General features: G+C 38.0%; 1 protein-coding gene across 1 annotated transcript in view; it reads right to left on the bottom strand.

The window, feature by feature from the left end:
• ADGRV1 (adhesion G protein-coupled receptor V1) overlaps positions 1-11,018 on the bottom strand; it is a 507,230-nt gene extending 496,212 nt beyond the window's left edge. The window contains exon 1 of the mRNA XM_054578596.1: positions 10,910-11,018. The gene's annotated coding sequence lies outside the window, so the exon portion shown is untranslated. The remainder of the gene's footprint in view (positions 1-10,909) is intronic.
• Between the last annotated feature and the right edge of the window lie 9,057 nt (positions 11,019-20,075).

Here is a 20,075-nt window from a genome sequence, read left to right as displayed (position 1 = left end):
GAAACGCATTTACAAAGCAAGCAGTGGCCAGAAATGGCCTAAGGGCCGCAGTTTGGTGACTCCTGCCCTATGCAGAAGCAAAAGTTATTTTAGTTCTGAGGTTCTTTTTTGATACTGGTATCCTAAATTGATAAATTCACTCCACAAACATTTGCATGTCACTGATAGATGATGCCTCAGAGATGTAAAAATGAATAAGAAATTGGCCAGCTACCGGATCCCAGCTTCATACAGCTGCACAGACCCCTGGCCATGCTGGGCGGCCAGCAGCGCAGCCAGAATCAATACAAGCGCTGGCACCTCAGGCTCCGGGATCTGCACGTCCCACTCCACTGGTGTCCAGGGCAGCTTGTGGTCAGGGGGGCCTGGCCACGGGGATGGCTGGGGTTCTGGCTGGCACAGGGAGCATCCAAAGTGAGAAAGAGACTCGGCAATGCCTTAACAACCGCCCAGCATCCTACCTGGAGAGGGTGAGGAGTACGAAGTGGGATAATTGGAGACTTGAGAGCAAAAGCTGGAAACACCCGGAGAAGAAAGGACCCCAGGTCAGAGACTGGTGGCATTACTTCAAGACCATCGAGGACCTGAGGGCTCAGGTCTTTGCAAGTTCTGTGGAAAATGCCCCCATCGTTCTTCAGAGTGACAATGCCTTGCTGCCGATGACTTCAAGTCATGTGTGAGATGGAGCTGGCCATGTGCCAGTCTGTAGAGAGTGACATCAATGGGCTCTGAAAGGTCACTGATGACGTCAATATCACTCAGCTGCTGCTGGAGTAAGAGACTGAGGCTCTCAAGGTGGAGCTGCTCTTCTTGAAGAAGAAACACAAGGGGGAAAGTAAAATGGTCTATAAAGCCAGATTGCCTACTTTGGGTTAACTGTGGAATTGGATGCCCACAAACCTCAGGACATCAGCAAGATCGTAGTGTACCTCTAGGCCCAATATGAGGAGGTGGCTTGGAAGAAACAAGACGAGCTACACAAGTGCTGGTCCCATCAGACTGAGGAGAGCACCGCAGTGGTCACCCCACAAACCGCCAAGAAAGCAGCTACTGAAATGATACTCACGGAGCTGAGACGTACAGTACGTTCCTTGCAGATGGACCTGAACTCCTCGAGAAATCTGGAAGCCAGCTCAAAGAACAGCCTGAGGGAAATGAGAGGCACTATGCCATGCAGATGGAACAGCTCAATGGGATCTGCTGCACCCAAAGTCAGAGCGGGCCCAGACTCGGGCAGAGGGGCAGCACCAAGCTGATGAACATCAGCTTGTTCATCAAGAAAGAGTATGAGGCCCTGATGAACATCAAGGTCAAGCTGGAGGCTGAGATTGCCCCCTGCTACAGCCGACTGCAAGAAGGGCAGGACTCCAGTCTTGATGACACTGTGGACAACAGCAACTACAGGCAATCCATCCAAAAGTACACCACCGGCAGGGCCTTGAATGGCAAAGTGGGATCAGGTCAATGACACCGAAGTTCTGAGGCATAAGGCAGCAGAAGTGGGGCACCCCTTAGTGGGCAGGAGGCCAACAAAAAGTTTAGAGATCACTGAAAAAATGAAGATAAGGTCTTAGTCCTCAAGCAGCTTTCTGTACCAGAATTTACTGTCCTGTTCCACAAGGTCCTTCTATATATTACAAAGAATGTAGCCCTGATTCTTTGCGAGAAATATGTAATATTCCTTGTCCTAGGCCTTCATATTTGTAATCTGCTATTTTTTCTCCCTGTAGTTTCTGATTAATATTTCCATCTGCCTTTCACAACACCTGTACGTTCAGATTCTGGTTAAATTCTTGCTCTGATCTAAAATTCTGACCTTTAACAGACTCTCCTCTAGTTTCCTCATTCTCAACCTCTTTGAAAACAAAAATAAAAATAAATTTAAAAAGCAGCTAACAGCTATTATCAAAATGGTACACCAACTGGGATTTCTCATCCACCTGCCATGTACATTGTACAATATTAAAAATCAAGATACTAAATGGGCCATTTTCTGCTCCCCTAGAACTGATTATCTAGCCCAAGCCAGGGCCAAAGAGAAAGCAAAACATCTGATTTCTAAAGAAAGCTACCAACCGTTGAGACCAGACTGTGCCTCCAGTGTTTTTTAAAAGGTGACAAGACAATATAGGACAATCACCTGCCTCTCTTCTCACCCTAGAGGACAGAAGAATCGGCCATGCATAGCCAGCCTAGAGAGAAGGTTCTGGCTTTTCTCTCTCCTCCAGAATTGTAGAGAGGAAAGAATGGCAACTGATGCCACTGGCTGGATGTCTGTTCAGGACAACGGGTTTGTTTATCTGCCCGGGCCCTACCACTAAGAAGAAAGAGAATTGGGAAAGAAAGATAGCAGGACAGAGAGAAAGCACAAGGGAACAGAGACCCAGTCTTGCCTTTGTAAAAGGATGTGTAGGTCTCCTATAGATTGAGATACCATGGCATTTGCACTTTAGCAAAAATTGCCAAGACCTGACCTGAGAAACAGCTTATGCAGTGGGCAGACCCCCAAAACAAGAGGCATGTGCTCCTGGCAGTAACTGAATGAAGTGATTAAGGAAAAATCCACTTCAAGGAATCATGCAATGGGAAAGGCTCAGAGAATACACCAGAATTTAGCTGCATGCATTTTGAGAAAGTCAGCATGCCAGACATATGGAGGCTGTCTAGTCTGTGTTATCCAGAGAAGCAACCACAACTGTAAAGAAGGACACTATGCCAAAAGGCAAAGAAATATTTGTTCTTCTATTCTCCCTGTCAGCTCTCAGTATTAGAAGATTAGGCCTTGCAATGGAGCAGGTAGAAAAGAGATGTATTCTAAAATCAAAATTACTGTACATATACACACACACACACACAATCCACACTTCAATAGCTAACCACCTCTCATCCCCATTCCAGGCCCCAAGATCCATTGTGTAACCAAATAAAAAACAGAGGTTCGGCTGCCTGTTGCCATAAAAGCCAAACATGTGAGGCAGATGCTGGTACAAAAGGAAAGAGGTTTTATCCAGGTGCTGTGTGATCTGGGAGAATGGCAAGCTCCCATCTCAAAGCCCATCTCCTCTTTCTGCCATGGAAAAAGTCCAAACATCCTCAGCAAGGCCAAGACAAAAGCCAGTGTCCAGAGTTCCTGCTCCATATTAAATACAATTTTTTTGGCCCCCACGGGCAGCTGCTAAGCAGTGTTAGTCCCCATCTAGGTAGCTTAGCTTGTTCCCAGCTGCTCCCGTTTCAGGCTCCCGCCTGGAGCTGGCACGTGGAGCCCACGTAGCCATGAGCCATGCGAATGCTGGGGCTGCGTGGTTGCGTGCTCCTCAGCAAGAGAGTGTGAACACGTGGGCCAGTGCATCACCAGGTGGGCAAGAGAGAGTGAGAGAGGCTCCCTTCTGGAGGCCATGGGGCTAAGGCCTCATGGTCATGGAGAGAACAGGCGAGTGCACCGTGTGAGTGCAGGTCACAAGCCAGTCATCTTCTTTGTCCCCCTAGGATTAACATTAGTGTGGGTTTGGGACAAACCAGGTGCTTTCTCAAAATGACCAATCAACTTTCCAAACTTCTGCATGCTTGGTCCACACCCAGCCAATCCTTTCTTTGCCCAGGCTAGAGAGACAGGCCTCTTCGGTCCAGCACCTCCCCTGGTCCCACCCTCAATCTAGTACAGGAAGGTGGTGGCATGGCCGAGGGCGGCGGGGGTGTGGGGAGAGGGTGTTTCTATCTAATTATCTTGCTTTGCTTTGTATTTTACAAAGCGAATTGTAATTTGTAAATTATATTTTCATGCTTTGTGTAAAAACCTCCCCCTGTTGCCATCTTGGCTAATTCAAGAGACCCCCTGGCAGTCCCAGTGAGAGTTTTACTGTAACAATTGGCCTAGCAAGTTATGAAGAGGAGATGATGTGAGGGTGGCGTATATTGAATTTATGGAAGCTTCCCAAGATATCTGCTGCCCAAATGGGAAAGAATGATTTGACATAGGATATATAGGGAAGAAACTCGAGACAATAATACTGATTTATGTCCATGTTTGGAGTTCATGTTTGAACCTCACTGAATGAGAACCTCTCAGTAAACCAGTTAAATTGGCATTTCTGAAAGTGTGTACTGTGACTTTCAGTTGCCCAAGCTTAAACAGGACAGAAGTCTCAGTAATCAAATCATAAATGTGGAAAACATTCTTAGAAGATCAGGACGTGCAATAAAACTAAAAGATCTGAGTACTACCATAAATAAGCCAGTTTAAATTGGTTTAACTCACTGTTTTATAAATTTATTTGGTCACCAAAACTTCTTTTTCCTATGTGATTTCCATTAATATTCTTCAATATACACATTTGGAAATTCTTTTCTAAAGAAGGATGAAAGCTTGGGCTGAGCCTAAAGTCAAAGTCAGATGAATGCTAGTTGGGCAGTTAATGGAAAGAAACTTGTTCCTTTGGGTCTGGGGATTCTTATGACTCGGGACTGTGCCTGTCTGTGTCATTCTTTCCAGGGCTGAGAGAGTTGTGCAACTCTTGGCAATGCCATTTTGCATGGAACTCTGTGTGTGGGACGCCCCCAGGAGCTGTTCCCCCACCATCAGGACGGCACCAGAAAAGCTGGGGGAGGTCTCGGAAAATTGAAAGGAGCACATTCTCCTCGGTTTATATCAGAAAATAATTTAAATGTTGGAAGAACTTGAAAATTATTAGTACCATGGCTCCTGAGAGTCATTTTTCACGTCTTTCCTACCCTACACAAGACTTCCATCATCAAACTTGCAGAGGAAAAACAAAACGAAACTGACACCAAAGCCCCAGGGCAGTCGATACGTGTCCAATGGTGTGAGGGAGGAGCCAGGACAAGGAGAGTGGTGGAAAGAGTTCAAACAGAGCCCCAACTGCAGATGGCTTCCCGTCTTCCTGAGGAAAGAGTTAGGTGTGAGGAGCTTCCCTTGCCCTGTACCCTGGATCTTATCCAGACTGTCGGTGGATTATCTAGAGGTGTCTAGTTGCCATGATTTATCATGACTGTTTTGAAATCTGTAATCTGCCACGTCAGAAACTTCTCTGTAAATGATTAAGTCCCTCCATATGAAGTATACAATGAGTAGTTCCTCCTGAATTTAAGACTGACATGTTTGACAAGGTAGCAGTCAACCCAGACCATCACAGACAACAGCCTGAGGTGGCATTTTAGAATTTTAGACCAGAAAGGTGATGACAAAACAAACAAACAACAACAACAAAAAAAAAAACTAGCATCAAAACCTTCTTCTCTTTTGCTTTTTTTAATGTGAAATTAATAATTTCACTTTTTTGTACTTCTAAATTTCTATACTTGCAATATTTAATTTTAGTTTTTCTAAAATTAGTAAATTAAAAACAAATGGTGAATTAGATATGATGTTTACATTCTGCTGCAAATATCTTCCTAAGTTAAAAATGTTTTTCCTCAGTAAGCCTATTTACAGAACATGCTATCTAAGACTGTAAAATCATTAGCACTGTTTCAATTTTTAAAGGTGTAGAAGAGCAAAAATAAAAGCATTTCTCATTGTTATGTTCAGATGACGCCAAGTGATGGTGTAGCACAGGCCGATTCAGCAAACCTAGATAAACTTATTACTCTTTCATATTTTAGTTTCCTTATTTGCAAAATGGAGATTTTTGTAATGCTGACTAGACATGATTGTGTACAGATTGAATGAGAAAGTGAAGTCTGGTACATAGTAGAATTGCAATAATCGACAGAAAAACATTTAAACAAAATAATGTTTTCCTATGTAGCTGCATTTTAGATGCAGTGGAGAAAGTTTTTCTTCCAAGTTAGCCAATCCAATATTGAAAACACTACAGTGTTAATTTTACATAAATTTATGAACTCATAATTATGTATTTAAAAGCATTTTCCCATTAAAATTTTAAAATAATTATTTTCATTGCCATGATGTGATAGTACCTCTTGTTAATATATCCGGATATTTTTATACAAATAAATGAAAAATATATATGTGATGGTTAACTAAATCCATGATATGAATATTAAGATCAGATAATAGCCAAGTGTACATATTGTTTTCTAACAAATAATTTCAACTCTTTACAAATCTAATGTATATAGTAGTAGTATTTGATTACACATATTTTATTTTTATTATCACCATATGCAATATTTTATTACATTATTTAGCAATGAATGAATGTCCTATGAAAAATATTTTAAATCTTTACCTTCCCAAGTTAAAAATATTTTTTCTTAAGAAATCTGTTTACAAAAAAATGCTATTTGAGACTATTTTTAGAGTAATGATTGTTTCTATTTCTTAAGAAGAAAGATGTCTGAGAGCGTTTTTCTCACATTTAAAAAGGAGTTTACCCATAAGTCATATACGAATGTACATGGAGTTTTTAATCTTTTAAGAACTGCTAATTAAATCTTTTTTCCCTCGTTGCCTCTGTTTTAGGCATGCTGTGTGTGGTACTTCCCATGGTTTGTCATTTTGCTTTAATGGCAGGGGGAGGAAACCAGCAAAGCTCAGTAACCACACTGCATATCAAAATGTCACCATGACAGCATTTGTCCACTTGTCAGAGTTCTCCTGAAATGACTCAGCCATTCATTTTGTTGAATCAATATTGAAGCTCTCAAGATTTATTACTTGAGGTTTGGGAGCAGGCGAGGCAAACAAACCCTTCATTTCTAACATCAAATTCTATTTGAACCAAGATTATGATTCCTGTCTACACTTTATTTATGAGAATAGACTATAAGGTTTCCACTCCTTGCATAATTGCAATAAGCTTGCATTTACATGCCTGCTAATACCATGAAAAAGAATTTAAATTTCTGAAAATATTCCATGGTCTGTGGGAAAGTTATCAAATGCTGAATTGAAATAGCTAATTTCCTGGGGATGTGGGGGAGGGGGACAGGAAAGAGAGACGTAAAGGTTTTGATATGAAATCTTTAAATTTTTGGTATAAGATTCTTTAAATTCCATTTATACATATCCCATCTTGAAGCATAATTAATAAAAACCAGGATAAGTATGTTATTGACTAAATCTTTCTATTTAATCAGGTCCATTTATTTATACTTTCTCTTTTCAACAAATATAAAACTGACCTTTTCTATTTTAAAATACTGTGATTTCTTCAAAGATTTTTAAAATAATCATATGCATTTCTAGTGGATGGGGTCATAAAATGAGTCAGATATCTTAATCCAAGTACTCACTAGGTGCATTTTTATTATTAATGGGCTAAACTCAGTGCAGAGCTCATCGATACTGTTCCAAGATGAAATGATGAGAAATACTTCTAAGTATAGATCTACCCAACAAGCCCCCCAAGTATCTTTGAAGCTTCATTGATCTATCAGGACAGGCTAGAGTGAGAGAGGGCAAGCTTCTCTTCATTATTCCTCCTTCAGCACCCTTCCCAGAGCTGAGGAGTCTCCCACTCACACCTCATGACGTAGACCACTACTACCAGGATCTGCACAGGATGCTGCAATCCAGTTATCCTCAAATGGGTGAGCCTACACCAGATAATGTGATGAAGTCATCTAAGCTGGGTTATGGGTCTGCTGTCCCAGAAGCCCAAAACTCTATTAAGAACTTCTCCAATCTGAGGAGAAGGCCTTGGCTGCAAGCAAACGAAACCACTGCAAACAAAGCTCCCACTGTCTTATTTCCCACATGGATGAGAAAAGCAAGCCCAGTAAGGACGGGTTTGACTGGTGGGATGTTTGAAGATCATGCAGGGCCTTGCCAAGTTTATATACATGTGGGTGCCTGGTCCACTTAACACAGACATGTGCCAGCAGCTTTAGACTTAAGATTGAAGTGCTCTATCTTTCCAATGTCCAGTCAGCTTTTTGAATTTAAACAACCTCAAAGAGCTGTAAGAATTTCAAATCATACTGAAGGCATATAGAACACTCTCTGTAGTTTCTGCTTAAGGTGATGAAAAGTTGTAGAAGTAAACAGTGATGGCTGCACAACATTGTAAATGTGAGTATTGCCACTGAACTGTATACTTAAAATTGGCTAATCAAATGTTAAATTTTGTTTGTTTCCTTTACCATACTTTTAAAAATCAATAATGTTATATATGAAAAACCAGTACACATTTTTAAATGGGTGAATTGTATGGCATATGAATTATGTCTCAAGAAAGAAAGTGGTTTTAAAAAAAGAAAAGGAAAAAAAGAGTAGTATGCAGTGCACTTTAATGCTTTGGCTGTCACTTATATATAAGTCGGTCATATCAGAAAACTTACACTGAAATCATCTCACTTTTCAGGAAATCAAAATTCTTTTGTGTTTTCTTCTTTGTAGGGTTCTGAGAAAGTAAAAAGGTTTTTCTTTAAATTTTTTAAGATTATGCTTGAAAGGGTACCAGACAAATACAGATTTAGCATTATATTAAAGCAGTCCCACATGGAATACTCCCAGACAAAATGGAGAGCTCTGTTAGTCCTTCATTTTCCTCTTTTCTTTTTCTAAAAGCAAGGAATGTGAATTGTGAATATTTCCTACAAGAAATGCTGAGCTGGTTAATTTCTGATAATTATAAAATCATGGGTGGTCACTAGTTCAAAGAAAAATTTTCCCAAATAAAACAAAGTATGAGCAGAGTCTTTAACTGTGTCCCTTTATCCACTGCCAAAATGCAGCATCAATAGAAATGAATGTGAAAGCTGCAGCTTTGATATGAAAGGTACTGAAAGTATTCATCTTTTGGTAGTTGTTCTGCCACTATATGGAATGGAATAAAAGGAAAAAGAATTATGCAGCATCAACTTGAATTACGCAATTGGGGAAAAGGAAAGGCAAATCATAACCAGATGCATCTATGCATACATTTTTTAATAAAATTTTTCTTTGATATCTGCAGGCACCCAATGCACTCTATTGGCAGTGAGAAGTTATTGAAAATAATACAAAAGAAAAATTTAGACTAACATATTATCACTTATTTACAGTAGAGAAATACTATTAGAAATGTCTTTAAAACATCAGCACTAGGCTGAACCCATGAAACTGATATTTTCTTATGTTAAAATAGTCAAACATTGGGAAAATTGTTGAGTAAAAGCAATTGCATATGACTCAACCTAATATATAATTTTCCTTCTAATTAAAAATGACAGCCTGTTCTTATTTATCATCACCATTTAATAGAATAAAAAACATTTATTTAATTTTATGTAGTTTAAGTTATTTAACATCTTTAGCTCTTATGTGAAATGATTCCATAAATATATGAATCAATTAATGTTCCTTTTCTCCCCTTTAAGAAATGTTTTTGAAGTTGGCTATACCAAAATTTCCCACTCATCAGTCTGTTGGGGCCTACTCAGCTGGCCATGAGGCACTCCAAGGGAAATGTTCTCTATTTGAGGTGAAGGAGGATGCTCTTCCTCAGTTTGGGTTTGCTCTTATGCCCTTTTTACAAAATAATGATGTAAGCTAAATACCAGGCTTCCTCTTTTTGCTACCTTGTAGGACCCAGAAGCGGGTATGTGGGCATGTTGAGGGACTGGAGGATCTGAGTGTGAGGTCTAGGGCTGCTGGAGTGGGACTGAGTGAAGCTTCATACTAATGGAACTAGAGGGAGAAGTCAAATCCTACTATGGATATTCATCCTCCCTCCAATCAGAAAAACCACATCTCCTCTAGGGTCTAGAGAGAAAGAATCATGCTGGCTACAGAACGTAAAGCCAAGGATTAAAAGCTGGATCATTTTGAGAACAGTATTAAAAGGAGGAAGGAAGAGAAAGAAGGTGAGGAGAGGGGCAGAATGGAACTGAGTTGAAAGAGAGACAGAGCTTTGACACAGAGTGCTGCCTGTACCACCTAGTTAAAGATGCAGCAGTGGGGATGCGATGGGGAAGCGGACAGGCACTGCCATATTCCAGAGCTCAGCAGACAGAGTAGAATCAGTATCTAAAGGTTTCCTTCCTAAACAAATGCCAGGACTATGCTTAGACAACTGCAGTTGGCTCTCACTGTAAGGATGGAATTTGGGTGGTATTATTGAAAAAATTTCATGTTGTCAGTGATAATCTATACCATCCAACAACTGGAAGAGTTCTGTTTGCAGTTAACAAAAAGCAAGCTAGCCCACAATTCTGGACATTTTTCTGGGAGAAGAATAACCATTAAACAACTCTTCATATAGTAGAGGCAAAGGTCAGAGGCAGGCAGGCAGTGACTGAAGTTCTTTTCCAGAGTTTAGTATGAGACTAACATGAGGAGAAAATTTTGGAAAGGGTTTCAGTACCTAAGTAGTCAGTTTACTGAATTCAGTTTGCCAAATAAAACCTAAGTTGATGATCATTCTTTTTCGTCCCCAGGAGGAAATCTTGGGCGAAGCCAATCTTTCACATTCATTTGCAATTATTAACCGATAGTCTCATACTCAGATAATACAATGCAAAGCGTAACCTCCCATTTATGCTTTGAGAATTAGTTCTGTGCTTGCTTGAGCCTGATGCAGGTTGTAAAGCCTACAGTGGGGAAGGGGTGTGTGTCATTCTTTTTCTTGATTCTTCCCAACTCTTGTCCTTTTCATTATGCTCTTTTACGGCTCCTTCAGAGTTGGAAAGCAGGGAAATAGGTATGTACAGGTAAAAAAAAAAGGGGTTCTTTCCTAACCAAGTCCTTTGGAAACTCTTATCTGTGGGGATATCTTACATGGGCTATGGTTTCCAGAGTGGGCTATTTGCAATTTACCTCCATTCCCTACCTTCTGGCAGTCCATAGCAGGTCCTCTTGGTAGGGTTCACTTCATTCATCCAGATATGCCTTTTGGGTGTGGTATCTTTAGACAATTGAGGCCCTCTGGTCATACCCACGCTCGCCTTCAGAACACCACACCTTTCCCTTGCCATTCCTCTGACTGCAGGGGAGGGTTAAACTCACCTTCCAACTGTTGCTAGATGAGTCAGGTACCAGTCCCTCTGTCCCTCAAACTCCACGTCAGGTTCTCCAAGTGATTCTGACTCAACACCAGGTTTGCCTGGGGTTGGTGGAGGTGAAATGTACTGGACTGTGACAGCTCTCTCCAAAGGAATTCTCGCTGCAGGCTTCAAGACTAATCTCCTGGCCTCCACTTATAAACCCTGAAACAGAGGTAAGTAATGACTTAAGAATCACAAAATCAGTCTGTTCACAATGTAGTTTGTGGCTAATCTCACAGATTTTGAAACGATCTGCATTCAGAACTCTTCTCTACTATTTGCTAGCCAAAATACTTAATCTCTCAGTGTCCTTATGTGCAAATAACTGAAGTGTAAGAAATAAAAGCAAAAACTCCAGCATAGGTTGTTTTAAAATTAAATGCATTAGGTACTCAGAAGAGTGCCTGGTCATGAATAATGTAGCAAACTGACATCTTGTGCCTTCTGATTTGATGTGCTGAGAAGTATCTAACATCACCAATGTGGGAATCTTGCCCAGAAATACTTAACCTGAATCTTATCATGAGGAAATAATCAAACAAATCCAAGCTAAGGTACATTCTGCAAAACAACTGCAGTCTAGTTTTTCAAATATATCCAAGTCATGGAAGCCCAAACATTTTAGATAGAGGAGGGGAGCTGGGGAACTCTTCTGCATTAAAAGAAACTAAAGAGTCATGACAACTAAATGTAATGCATAAACCTTGATTAAATGCTGAATCTCATTTTAAATAAATACACACACACACAGATAAAGGATATAATCAGGGCAATCTTGGGTATTTAACTACAAACTGAACATTAGAAAATAAGATTGTATCAGTATTATACTTCTTGAGAAATAGTTATGTTATGGTTATGTGAAAGAATGTTCTGTCCTTAGGAGACATATTCTGAGGGATTTAGGGGTGAAGTGTCAGGATGATGGTAACTTATTCTCAAATCACTTCTCAAAATATTGTATTAAAAATAAAAATAATAGTGCCAGAGCACAATAAATCTCTTAGAACAATTCTTGGCACATAATAATAAGGGTAGATTATGTATTATTAGCACAGATACTTAGACAACAGGAAAAATCACATTTAAAATGATTACACATGTGTCAAATTGAGTTAATGTACTGAACCATCGATTCCCTAATACTGTCTTCACCACCACTCACCACCCTCACCCAACTCCCGACCCCCAACAGCAATCTTTCTTTAGCTCCTCCAACTCCTCCCTTCAGATCACTAATTATATATTTTCTAACTTTCTAATTTACCTTTTGGGAGCTAATATCAGGAGATGTTTTTCTAGATGTGCTTTAATCTTTAACATTTAGGTTCACAACGGACATAGAAAAAATCTTTGTAGCTTCAAATTCATATAGTAACTTGACTTAGATGAACTTTAAGTCTACACTTTATAGCTTAGTGGGTCTCAAACATTTTGGAGTCAAGACTCCCTCATTCTCTTAAAGATTAAAGATTCAAGCTTTTGATTAGTTACAGCTATCAATATTTACAATATTAAAATTAAAAACTGAGAACAATTTAAGATATGTATTCAATTAAAACTAAACCCATTTCATATTAACGTAACTAATATATTTTTATGAAAAATATATGCCTTCAAACATAAATATTTAGTGGGATCAGTCGCATCATTTACCATTTGATAAATCTCTTTAGTGTCTGGCTTAATAAAGACAGCTGTATTCTTTGTTTAATAATTGTGGTAATGTACATACAACATAATTTACCATTTTAACCATTTACCATTTTAAGTATACAGTTCAGAAGCATTTAGTATATTCATAAACATTACCACTATTTCCAGAACAGCACCCCAAAAGGAAAACCTGTACCTATTCAGCAGTCACTTACTATTCCTCCCTTCCCCTAGCCCCTCACAACTACTCATCTGCTTTCTGTCTCTCTGGATTTGCCTATTCTGGATATTACATATAAATAGATCATACAATATGTGGCCTTTTGAGTCTGGCTCCTTTCACTGAGCATAACGTTTTCAAAGTTCATCCATGCGGTAGCAGATAGCAGCATTTCATGTCTTTTTGTGGTTGAATAATATTCAGTTGTACTCACATGTATACATCATATTTTGTTTATCCATTCACCTGTTGATGAAAAATTTGGGTTGTTTCTACCTTTTGGCTATTATGAATAGTGCTGCAATAAATATTCATGTACACGTTTTTGTTTGAACATCTGTTTTCAATTATCTTGAGTATATACTTAGGAGTAGAATTGCTGGGTCATATGGTAAATCTATTTTTCACTTTTTGAAGAATGGCCAAACTGTTTTCCACAACAATTGAATAATTTTACATTCCTAATAGCAGTGTCTGATTGTTCCAATTTCTCTGCATCCTTACCAACATTTGTAATTTTACATTTTTAGAACTATGGCCAACCTAGTGGATATGAAGTTATATATCATTATGGTTTTGATTGGCATTCCCCTAATGACTAATGATGTTGAACATCTTTTCATATGCTTCTTGGCTATTTGTGTATTTTCTTTGGAGAAATATCTAAACAATTTCTTGGCCTATTTTTTAATTGAGTGTTTTTTTTAATTGCTGAGTTGTAAGAGTTCTTTGTATGTTCTGGATCCTAGACCAGGTGTATGACTTACAAATATATTCTCCCACTCTATGAGGTGTCCTTTCACTCTCTAGATAGTGCCCTTGATGCCCACTTTTTAATTTTAATAAAGTCCAATTTATCTACTTTTCTTTTGTTGGTTAAGCTTTTATTAAATGGTTTTTTGTTTAAAAAAATTGCCAAAGCAAAGATCATGAAGGTTTATGTCTATGTCTTCTTCTAAGATTTTTATAGTTTTATTACTTATATTTAGGTCTTTCATCCATGCTGAGTGTGAGGTAAGGGTCCAACTTCATTCTTTTGTATATGGATATCCAGTTATCCCTTCACCATTTGTTGAAGAGATTATTCTTTCCAGTAGAATGGTCTTTGTATCTTTGTCAAAAACCAATTGACCATAAGTGTATAGGTTTATTTCTAAACTTTCAATTCCATTGCATTGATCTACACATGTCTACCCCCATGCCAGTAAACTGTTTTGATAAGTGTAGCTTTGTAGTAAGTTTTAAAATTGGAAGCGTGAGTCCTCCAACTTTGCTCCTCCTTTTCAAGATTATTTTGATTATTGGAATCCATTGCCATTTGATATGAATTTTAGCATCAGCTTTTCTGCAAAAGGTCTTTGGAATTTTGATAGAAATTGCAATTAAACTGTAGATATATTAATATCTTAACAATTTAAGTTTTTCAATTCATGAACACATGTTGTTTTTCCATTTATTGATACTATTTCATTTCAGTGTTGTTTTTACAGTTTTCTGCATACGACTCTTGCATCTTATTGGTTAAATAAATTCTAAGTTATTAATTCTCCTTGATATTGTAAATTGAATTTCCTTTTCAGACCTTCCATTGCTAGCATATAAAATACCAGTGATTTTTATGTGTTTATCATGTATTGTACAACTTTGCTAAAGGCATTTATTAGCTCCAATGACATTGCTGAACATTCATTCTGTTGTTATATATTGTTTTGGCTAAAGAAATTCAGAAAATATGAAGAGTTCAGCTTCTAATCAATATGTCTCAATAGTTAAGGTAGAGAAAAAGGTTTTAATATTTTTTCAGATAATTGTGGATATTTGTCTTTGATACTATACCAAGGCTCAATAAGTAATGGTTTCTTAAAAGTTGGTCACAATGTGGCATCTGAAATCATATCAATAAGCATTTTTTTAAATCCTCACCTGAGGACATTTTTTAATTGCTTTTGAAGAGAGACAAAGATGGTGATGGAGGAAGGAAGGGAGGGAATAGGAGAGAAAAAGACAGAGAGAGAGAGAGAGATCAATTGGTTGCCTCTCGTATACCCTGATAGGGAATCAAACCCACAGCCTTTCAGTGTATGGGAAGACACTCCAACCAACTGAGCCACATGGGCCAGGGCTCAATAAGCATTTTTTACGTAGTCATATTAAAACTCTTGGCCTTATATTTTGAATGGATCTTTTATTCATGCATGATTTTGTAACATTGCACATTTGGAAAATATTGATTTACTGAGTATTGCAGATCTTTCAGGTGTTGACACTTTTTGTTTTATGATATTTTAAGAACCACATTATTAAGATCACTGCCAACTGTATCACAAAATCTTTCCATTTTGAGAAGACCCAGGCTTACTGGGAAAAATGAAAATGTTATAAAATCTAACTTTTGCTTCAGATAACACTTGTCTTATCATTGGTAGCAAATACTTGTTTTTCTTGAAGTAACTGGCTTACTTTGTTCATTTTCAAGAAAATGTCTACCAAATATCCAAGTCTTATTAACTATAGTTTTTCTGTAGGTCGTTCTTTCTATTAAAAAGTGCACCCTATAATAAAAAATAGCTTGTTCTGCTCCCAACTCAGAGAAGGGCAGAAGAGCTTTTCCTCCAGGCAACCATTCCATTTCATCAGACAAAATTAAAAAAAAAAAAAATCACTCAGTCCAGTGTTGAGATTTAATAAAATGAACACATTTTACTGATTAATCAAAAAACATTCTTAAGTAAATTTTTTAAAATGAGTACATAGTAGTGAACAATACAATGACTACTGATATAGTTTGGTATCATTGTCTTGATTCATGCTAAGGATTCACTATGAATGCACATTAAAATGCAATGAACAAGGCAAATAACTTCTTAGAATTCTTTCAAAAATGCTTTTGACCTTGAGGACTCTATGAAGGAATCTTGGGGATTGGCAAGGGTCTGCAGATTGTACTTTGACAACAGTTGATATAGCTATTGAAATGTCAGTTCTGCACAGCTTTCACTTCCTAAGTGCTGAAAGACGTAGATGTTAACCACTCTTATCATAATCCCCTGGTTGAAGTTTTCCAGTCTTTTACCAATGCATTTGGGTGTTCTCATTACACAGACCCAACAAGCAATAGCAGTCCCTAGTTATAGTCCTTGGGAAACAAGAATTTTAGTGGGTAAGAGGCAGATATTTAGAGAAAGGTGAGTATGGATCATGGAAGGTAGGACAAAGAAGAAAGAAAAGACAATTTTACTATAAACCCTTTTAAGTATTCATATCACATTCACCTCCAAGCTTTAGCCTATGCAGTTGATACAAAACAGACAATGTAAAAGGACTAGCATGTCTTATTAGACTAGAGTAGGTAATGGTTTTATGGCTTTGCTTTATAAGCAACCATAATATTTTTATGCAAAGAATCATCCTTTCTCAAACTAATGTATTCTTTTGTTATCAGCATTGATTATAAAGCCCACACAAATTGTGTTTGACAAAGCCAAAAATAACACACAAGGAATTTTCTTTTGAGGAGGGGTGTAGTAAAATATTTATCTTTACATGAAATGACTGAAACAATAAGGTATAGAAAATCTTTTTTTTTTTTTTTTTAATTCTCACTGAAGGACGTTTTTTCACTGTTCTTAGAGATAGAGGAAGGGAGAGAGAGAGAAACACTGATATGGGAGAGAAACATGGATTGTTTGCCTCTGGTAAGTGCCCTAATTGAGATCAAACCTGCATCCTAGGTAGGTGCCCTAACCTGGCATCGAACCTGCGAACCTGCAACCTTTTGGTTTAAGGGACGATGGTTTTATGGCAGCCAACCAACAGAGCCACATTGGCCAGGGCAAGATGCAGAAATCTTTACAAACCAAATATTCATTTATATTTTGTTATAATATATATAACCAAATCTGTGGTATGACCTTAAGGACAGGGTAATGAAAGGAAAAGTTAATCAAGTTTCTATTAATACAAATCAATTCTACAAAACAACAGAATGGATTTAGAATTGAAAAGTACTGTAAATGAAAATAAGCCCTTTTCAAAACAACAAATCAAAGAAATGGATTTTAGTGTGTTCCTTCTTAACACACTGCTCACTGATCAGCATATGTCATTGCCAAACATTATTCTGCATGGGAAGGAAGTCCCAGTACTTTTGCTCTATACCCCACCGAGTAAATCCAAATGTGAAATACTCTTTGAAGTCAGCAGGCATTCTTTGCTTCAAATAATTCTAAGGGATTTAGAAGCCAGATAGGATTAAATCTTTTAAAAAAGAGGGGGGAGGGGAATCAGCCCAATCTAACTGCAAATAAAAGAAAACATGGTGAAAAGGAAGAAGGGAAATTTTATTTAGATCCAACAATTGCTACAGTGGTTAAATATGGTTTATTTAGAATTAATGGGGGAAAGTGATGCTAAATACAGACTCACTAATCAAAGTATGCAAGAAGGAACCAGTAAAAATATCTTTAAAACCAACACTGAGCAATCACACAAATTTGGGTGCTTTGAAAAAATATTTCAAACCAAGTATTTGTAATCCCAATCAATATGACTGACATTTGATCTCTTCTCTGACTCAAGACAACTTCCCTCTTGCTTGAGTTACTGCAGTCATCTCCTAACTGATCTCCCTGCTTCTACGCAAGCCCTTCTTAGTGATCATTTCAAAAGGTAGATAATATCCTTCCCTGTTCAAAACCCTCCCATGCTTTCCCATCTTGCTTCGAGTAAAAGCCCAAATCCTGGTAATGACCTACCAAGCCCTATGCAATTTGGCTCCTTCTAACCTCATTTACCGTTGCTCTGCTCCCTTGTGTGATGTGATCCATGCCAGTCATACTGACCTTCTTGCTGTCCTCCAACGCACTAGGCACAATTCCCCTCAGCGACATGGCTGCCACTTGGTTGTTCCTTCTGTCCAGCAATTTCTCGCAGGTACCAACATGACACATGTATTTTCTTCAGGCCTGTGTTAATCTATTTCAACCAAGTCTTCCCTTACCCTCTCTATTACAAATACAGACTCTCCCTGCCAAAACACTCAGACCTCCTTCTCTACTTACTTTTCCTCCATTAGTTTATCACCATGTAACCTACCAATATTTCCTTTATTTTGTTTTTCTTCCTTTTCCACCACAGGAACATAAGCTCCATGAGAGCCAGGATTTGGGTCTGTCTGTTGAGCAGATATCCCCAGTGCTTAAAACAGGACCTGAAACACAGGAGGTATTTAATTAATATGTGTGGAATGAATAGATGTAATTTGTCTATATTTTGTCAGATAAGCACTGCTTTCACTTTAGGTATGTATACTTCACAGTTCTGTGATTCTTTATGTGGGCATGGAAGCTTTGCTTTTTTTTGAACTTCTTGCTTGATTTTTCAGATACAGTTGGTTAAGCTGAGAATTGTCACAGAAATAGTCTCTAACTACCAGGAAAGACCCAGACTAGAATGAGAAGATGCTGCTGCCTCTTCCATTCTCCCTTTATGCTTCCCCACTCCCTAATCTTCCCAACTCCATGAGCACAATACTGAACATCTAAGAAATTTAATTCAATGCCTGTCTCTAGACTCTATTTTGATTTGTGCTACACTTCCAGATGATCACTTTCTGCCCTCATCCAATTCCATATACTGGGTCACCTTTCATGTTTCCCTTTGGTGAAATGACTTAATTCAATTCTGTCTGACCATCTTAGGTCTTTGGAGGAGCAGACACGAAAGCCAGCAGGTTATAAGTTCTAGGGGGTATTTACCTGCACCAAGTTACTTATGTGGCAATAGTGATTGTAAAGGTCATAGGAAACAAAGCATTTCAAGTTATAGTCTACTTAATTAGAAACATGTAACTATTTTTTTCTATATGTACTAATTAACTAGCTGAAGAATTAAAGGATCGTATTTGTGAGGTTAGTTTTCATCTAGTAATGTCTGCATGGACGGAAACAATGGGATGGTCATTGTCAAGTCATTTAACATCCTTGAATTACTTACTAGCATTTAGAAGCAATTCTGGGTGCCTGAAGTACATTTGATCACAGAATGGTGATTATGATAATCACTATGTTTTAAAATCACAGGGTGAATAGGAACTAGGGAGGTCATCTGGTTTCATCTCTAGCAGAACATACGTAAATCATACAGTGTGTTGGGTTTTTTTCAAGACTTCTAGGGAAGAATCAGTAATTTTCTCTGTATATAGATTGTTTGAAGATCAGAGATGAGGGGAGATTTTTTAGGTTTCACCTCATAATCCAGTTTTAAATTCATTTGAGTTTAAGTATTTCCTTAGTGTACAATAATCTCTTCCAGTTTCAATGCTAGAAAGTAGAATTAGAAAGAAAGGCTGATAAAAAGATATAGGGAGGAACACAGAGTAAAATGGGTGGAAGGAAAGAGATCTGGCAGAGAGAAATCAAGAAGAAATATAAAAAGAATTCAATGTTCTGTTAATCTTCCATTTTTTGATTTCCAGGGGACCTGATCTGGTTCCTTTCTCCAGGCACTCACTACTTGGATACAATATACAAACAGACTCTGGAATGATTAAGAAATGGATGACTATTTATTAACTGTGGATACAAGTCCAGTTATTTGACAATAAAACACATTTAGTCTAAATATTTTTTAATAATAAAAACATGTGGTAATAAAAATTCAATATATAGAGAGAACTCTAAGAAGAAAGAGTAAAGTCTCCTGTCTATTCCTTCAGCCACATCTAATCCTTTTCAGCCACTGTTAAATATTCCTTTAGTAGTCCTGGCTGGTATAGCTTAGTGGATTGAATAACAGCCTGTGAACCAAAAGGTCTCTGGTTCAATTCCCAGCCAGGACATATGTGTGGGTTACAGCGGGGGGTATGTAAGAGGCAAGTGATTGATGTATCTTGCACATTGATGTTCCTCTCCCTTTCTTCCTCTTTTCCCCTCTCTCTAAAAATAAATAAAATTATTAAAAAAATAAAAAAATGTCCTTTAGTAATTTTCCAGAAAGAAAAACAAAATGCATCTCCCTGCCCAGATATATGAATGTACAGGGGATGGAGGTGTACATTTAAAATTTTTTTCTAAAGAAATAGCATTATACCTCCTATAGGGCAACTTTCTTTTTTCTCTTTAAAATACATTTTGGAGATCTTTCCATGTGCCTATTCACGGAAGCTCCATGAGTAAGGAAACTCTCTTTTTAAGCACTCTATTCCCAATGCCTAGAAAAGAGGTTTCATATATACTTTTCCTCCCACAAAAAA

Source organism: Pteronotus mesoamericanus, unplaced genomic scaffold (assembly GCF_021234165.1).
Source record: "Pteronotus mesoamericanus isolate MK-2021 breed Mesoamerican mustached bat unplaced genomic scaffold, CSHL_Meso_final contig_50, whole genome shotgun sequence".
NCBI classification, from domain to species: Eukaryota; Metazoa; Chordata; class Mammalia; order Chiroptera; family Mormoopidae; genus Pteronotus; species Pteronotus mesoamericanus.
The sequence above is the reverse complement of the archived record's forward strand: the minus strand, read 5'-3'. Positions and strand labels throughout refer to the sequence as shown.